The 6,000-nt window shown below is 41.8% G+C and overlaps 1 protein-coding gene across 5 annotated transcripts in view; it reads left to right on the top strand.

Moving 5' to 3' along the window:
* Positions 1-623: 623 nt before the first annotated feature.
* LOC106582342 (telomere-associated protein RIF1) overlaps positions 624-6,000 on the top strand; it is a 29,780-nt gene continuing 24,403 nt past the window's right edge. For all 5 annotated transcript variants that reach the window (XM_045704804.1, XM_045704802.1, XM_045704803.1 and 2 more), the window contains exon 1: positions 624-801. The gene's annotated coding sequence lies outside the window, so the exon portion shown is untranslated. The remainder of the gene's footprint in view (positions 802-6,000) is intronic.

Below are 6,000 nucleotides of genomic sequence, written 5' to 3'. Positions count from 1 at the left end.
TTGTTGCATGTTGAGCTTATATTTTTGTTCAGTGCATATCAATATTTGCACATAAAGGCGTTTTCACAATACATTTTACTGGCACAAAAATATCCCATCATGTCAAAGGAACAGATTATCTGTCAGCATTTATACAATTTTACCGAAATGTCCTGTTTTATATGGTATAACTTTGCTGCATAAAAACTATGGATGGAATTGTGGTTACTGTCAATGAAAAGATGTGGAAAGGCAACACACAATTCCAGTCACCTTATTAGGCTTATATAGCGCAGATGAATATGGAGTTAGTTTTCAGTATCTTTGGATATAGGCTATATTATTCTGCAAATGTAGACTAACATTAAAAAAAGGGCATGTGCAGGATATGCTTTTTAATTAAAACAAATATTGCCTTCCCTACATTACAAGAAGAGAAAGATATCACATTTGAAAGAGGAAACCTTTAGTTGAAAGAATATTTGTATATATTGCTATGTGTATAATATACTGATAATACCCCCGTCCAGATATGTGAAATGTGGACAGTTTGAAATTATGATCAAAGTTTTTCGAGAAACAGAGAATTAATTAAAGAGGGGTACAAAAATGCAGAGTGGGCAGTCCTTACGTTGGGTCAAAGTTCATTTGCACAGCGTGCTAGTTTCGCGCCAGCATTTTCGCGGGGAGTGACAACTACACTGTTAATCGGCGAGAAATGAAACACCCCAAATAAGATAATATCGGTTATACTTGCAGTATATTTGTGGCGTTTATGGTATACTTTTATTTGATCGTTTGTATTCTATCAGGAGTACTAAGGTGAGGAAGTGCATCTGGCTGCGTTTTGTTTGTGTTTATTTTCGCGCTAGAGGAGGGAGTGACTTGCTATAAGAACAAATACTTGTTGGAAATTGCAATTACCAGTATTAGTTTTGACAGTGCTGTCTTACAAAATGATTTAGTAAGTTGGGAATATGCCTATATTTGGTATTGCTATTAGATGGTTAGGTAAGCTAGTGAGCTAACATTTTGTGGCTAACTAGCTAACCAGTTAGATCAGTGAAAGTGAATTGGCTGCACTTATGCTAGCCAGCTAACTTGATTAACTAGTTACCAAACTACCGGTATTCTTGACCATTGTCAGCTATGTCGTTTGATGTTAGTTTGCAAAATTGTTGATAAACATCAAACCAACCCTAGCCAGGAGTTTGCCACGTTGCCTGATGGTATGTTGTAGCTAACTAGCTAAGGTTAACTATTTTTCATTGGCTAGTGTTTGTAAACTTAAGGTAGTTAGATTTGAGATCTATTTTTAGAATTAAGTTAGTATTACACTTGTGTAGATGCCCAGTCCTGTATGTTGACCAGCTGTTAGCTAATGTCCTGTAGTTAGAAGCGGGTAAGTTAGCTAAGGATTAAATAGTACAGGTAAGTGATAATTTGATTCTGACCACTCTATACGTTACACACTGACGCCTTCAACTCGTGCAGTTAGTGTCAAACTACGTGTACATTTAACAAATATTCATCCAAAACGCATAGATCGCTACAATTATGACTAGCCTAGTTCTCTTACTAGCAACCTAAAAGAAAACACATGTTGAGGCAGAGATGGAAAGTTGTCACTGTCTCTCTGTTTCTGGTGTTGGTGAATACTATTTCAGGGTTTTATGTGGGTGGATGGACATTTTTTGTTGTCCAATACAGATAAGTGTTGTAATTTTCTCTCTGACTGGTAGGGTGTGAGGAAGGATGATGGGTAGTGAATTGGCTTAGGTTGGTTGTTGGTTAACTCTTGACTGACAGTAACCAGTGTTAAAAACATCCTCTCACTAGCATGGTGTGAGTAGGGCTGTTATGCCAAGTCAAATTCCATGTGACCTAATTAGGCTTCTCCAAAACTGCACTCTGATGCCACTGCACAGCCTACCAAACTTGCTAATGGCCTGGTAGTCAGCGCTCCATTGTCCCTCTAATTAGTTTTGGAAAAAGTACCCAATTGTCATACTTGAGTAAATGTAACTTAATAGAAAATGACTGTCACCCAGTAAAATACTACTTGAGTAAAAGTCTTAAGTATTTGGTTTTAAATATACTTAAGTATCAAAAGAAAAATAGTTTAATGCTGGATGACCAGGGATGTTCTCTTGTCCTGCTAAGCATTCAAAATGTAACGAGTACTTTTGGGTGTCATAGAAAATGTATGGTGTAAAAAGTACATTATTTTCTTTAGGAATGTAGTGGTGTAAAAGTTGTCAAATATAAATAGTAAAGTACAGATACCACCCCCCAAAAGTGCCCTTAAGTAGTGCTTTAAAATATTTTTACTTAAGTACTTTACACCACTGCTTCTAATCTCTGACATCATTGTAAATGCAATTGAAAATCATCCAAACACTTCATGAGAGCCCATGTTGTGCAACACTTCTATAGGCTATGCAATTGTGAGAACAGTTTTAATGCCCTCTATACTATTTATTTCTTAACTTTACTAATATAAAACACATTGCTTTGCTTCACAACAGGAGTAGCCTAACAGTCTGGAATGAAAACTGCGGGAAAAGCGTCCTCCATTCGCTATTTAAGTGCGTATGATGACGAGTTTTTTTCCCCAGCCTGTTCTGACAGGTGCGTGATAATGGCCCAATCTAAATCAAAACTAATTATACATGTATATGTAAAGACGAGAATATGTTGAGAATAGTCTGACAGGTGACAATATTATCACTTGTGAATGATGCCCAGCATGTGCTTTGCAAGAAACGGCACATGCCTTTTTCTTTCTACTTTTTACGAATCATAGTGGCGTACAGCCTAGACCATAGGCGTATATGGTTTGTATCACGACTAAAGTGTTCAAATAACTAAAAACGTTGCCTATAGGGCCAGGACCCCAGAAACAAGTTTGGAGTGTACAGAGCCTAGTGAAACGGGTTCTTATTTGTATTTATTATGGATCTCCATTAGCTGCCACAAAAGCAGCAGCTACTCTTCCTGGGGTCCAGCAAAATTAAGGCAATTCATACAATTTAAAAACATTCCAGTACATTGACAGATTTCAAAAAACACTGTGTGCCCTCAGGCCCCTACCACATATCTACAGTACTAAATCCATGTGTATGTTATCGTGTGTATGCGTGTCCGTACCAACGTTTGTTGCTTCACAGTCCTCGCTGTTCCATAAGGTGTTTTATCATTTTAATTTTTTTAATGTCATTTTACTGCTGCGTCAGTTACTTGATGTGGATTAGAGTTCCGTGAAGTCATGGCTCCATGTAGTACTGTGTGCCTCCCAGTCTGTTCTGGACTTGGGGACTGTGAAGAGACCTCGTGGCATGTCTTGTGGGGTATGCATGGGTGTCCAAGCTGTGTGCCAGTAGTTTAGACAGACAGCTTGGTGCATTCAACATGTCAATACCTCTCATAAATCAAAGTAGTGATGAAGTCACTAACTTCTCTAAAGCAACGTTGCTTATGGTAGAGAGATTAACATTCCATTCTCTGGCAAAAGCACTGTGTGACAACTGCATATTTTAGTGGCCTTTTATTGTCCCCAGCATAAAGGTTCCTGTGTAATGATCATGCTGTTTAATCGTCTTCTTGCTTTGCCACACCTGTCAGGTGGATGGATTATCTTGACAAACAAGATATTCTCACTAACAGGGATTTAAACAATTAATGAAATTAGAGCCATTTTTGTTTGTATGGGAAAATGTCTGGGATATTTCAGCTCATGAAACACGGGACCAACACTTTGCATGTTGCATTTTATATTTTTATTAAGTGTAAAATGCCACGAATCTTGTCTGCTAAATGAACTAGTGTAGCCCACTGCCATATGGCATAGCCAGATCAGGACCTAACATAAGGATGTAGCCCACTGCCATATGGCATAGCCAGATCAGAACCTAACATAAGGATGTAGCCCACTGCCATATGGCATAGCCAGATCAGGACCTAACATAAGGATGTAGCCCACTGCCATATGGCATAGCCAGATCAGAACCTAACATAAGGATGTAGCCCACTGCCATATGGCATAGCCAGATCAGGACCTAACATAAGGATGTAGCCCACTGCCATATGGCATAGCCAGATCAGAACCTAACATAAGGATGTAGCCCACTGCCATATGGCATAGCCAGATCAGGACCTAACATAAGGATGTAGCCCACTGCCATATGGCATAGCCAGATCAGGACCTAACATAAGGATGTAGCCCACTGCCATATGGCATAGCCAGATCAGGACCTAACATAAGGATGTAGCCCACTGCCATATGGCATAGCCAGATCAGGACCTAACATAAGGATGTAGCCCACTGCCATATGGCATAGCCAGATCAGGACCTAACATAAGGATGTAGCCCACTGCCATATGGCATAGCCAGATCAGGACCTAACATAAGGATGTAGCCCACTGCCATATGGCATAGCCAGATCAGGACCTAACATAAGGATGTAGCCCACTGCCATATGGCATAGCCAGATCAGGACCTAACATAAGGATGTAGCCCACTGCCATATGGCATAGCCAGATCAGGACCTAACATAAGGATGTAGCCCACTGCCATATGGCATAGCCAGATCAGGACCTAACATAAGGATGTAGCCCACTGCCATATGGCATAGCCAGATCAGGACCTAACATAAGGATGTAGCCCACTGCCATATGGCATAGCCAGATCAGGACCTAACATAAGGATGTAGCCCACTGCCATATGGCATAGCCAGATCAGGACCTAACATAAGGATGTAGCCCACTGCCATATGGCATAGCCAGATCAGGACCTAACATAAGGATGTAGCCCACTGCCATATGGCATAGCCAGATCAGGACCTAACATAAGGATGTAGCCCACTGCCATATGGCATAGCCAGATCAGGACCTAACATAAGGATGTAGCCCACTGCCATATGGCATAGCCAGATCAGGACCTAACATAAGGATGTAGCCCACTGCCATATGGCATAGCCAGATCAGGACCTAACATAAGGATGTAGCCCACTGCCATATGGCATAGCCAGATCAGGACCTAACATAAGGATGTAGCCCACTGCCATATGGCATAGCCAGATCAGGACCTAACATAAGGATGTAGCCCACTGCCATATGGCATAGCCAGATCAGGACCTAACATAAGGATGTAGCCCACTGCCATATGGCATAGCCAGATCAGGACCTAACATAAGGATGTAGCCCACTGCCATATGGCATAGCCAGATCAGGACCTAACATAAGGATGTAGCCCACTGCCATATGGCATAGCCAGATCAGGACCTAACATAAGGATGTAGCCCACTGCCATATGGCATAGCCAGATCAGGACCTAACATAAGGATGTAGCCCACTGCCATATGGCATAGCCAGATCAGGACCTAACATAAGGATGTAGCCCACTGCCATATGGCATAGCCAGATCAGGACCTAACATAAGGATGTAGCCCACTGCCATATGGCATAGCCAGATCAGGACCTAACATAAGGATGTAGCCCACTGCCATATGGCATAGCCAGATCAGGACCTAACATAAGGATGTAGCCCACTGCCATATGGCATAGCCAGATCAGGACCTAACATAAGGATGTAGCCCACTGCCATATGGCATAGCCAGATCAGGACCTAACATAAGGATGTAGCCCACTGCCATATGGCATAGCCAGATCAGGACCTAACATAAGGATGTAGCCCACTGCCATATGGCATAGCCAGATCAGGACCTAACATAAGGATGTAGCCCACTGCCATATGGCATAGCCAGATCAGGACCTAACATAAGGATGTAGCCCACTGCCATATGGCATAGCCAGATCAGGACCTAACATAAGGATGTAGCCCACTGCCATATGGCATAGCCAGATCAGGACCTAACATAAGGATGTAGCCCACTGCCATATGGCATAGCCAGATCAGGACCTAACATAAGGATGTAGCCCACTGCCATATGGCATAGCCAGATCAGGACCTAACATAAGGATGTAGCCCACTGCCATATGGCATAGCCAGATCAGGACCTA

Source organism: Salmo salar, chromosome ssa21, assembly GCF_905237065.1.
Source record: "Salmo salar chromosome ssa21, Ssal_v3.1, whole genome shotgun sequence".
Classification (NCBI taxonomy): domain Eukaryota; kingdom Metazoa; phylum Chordata; class Actinopteri; order Salmoniformes; family Salmonidae; genus Salmo; species Salmo salar.
This window is presented reverse-complemented; position numbering and strand designations above follow the sequence as displayed.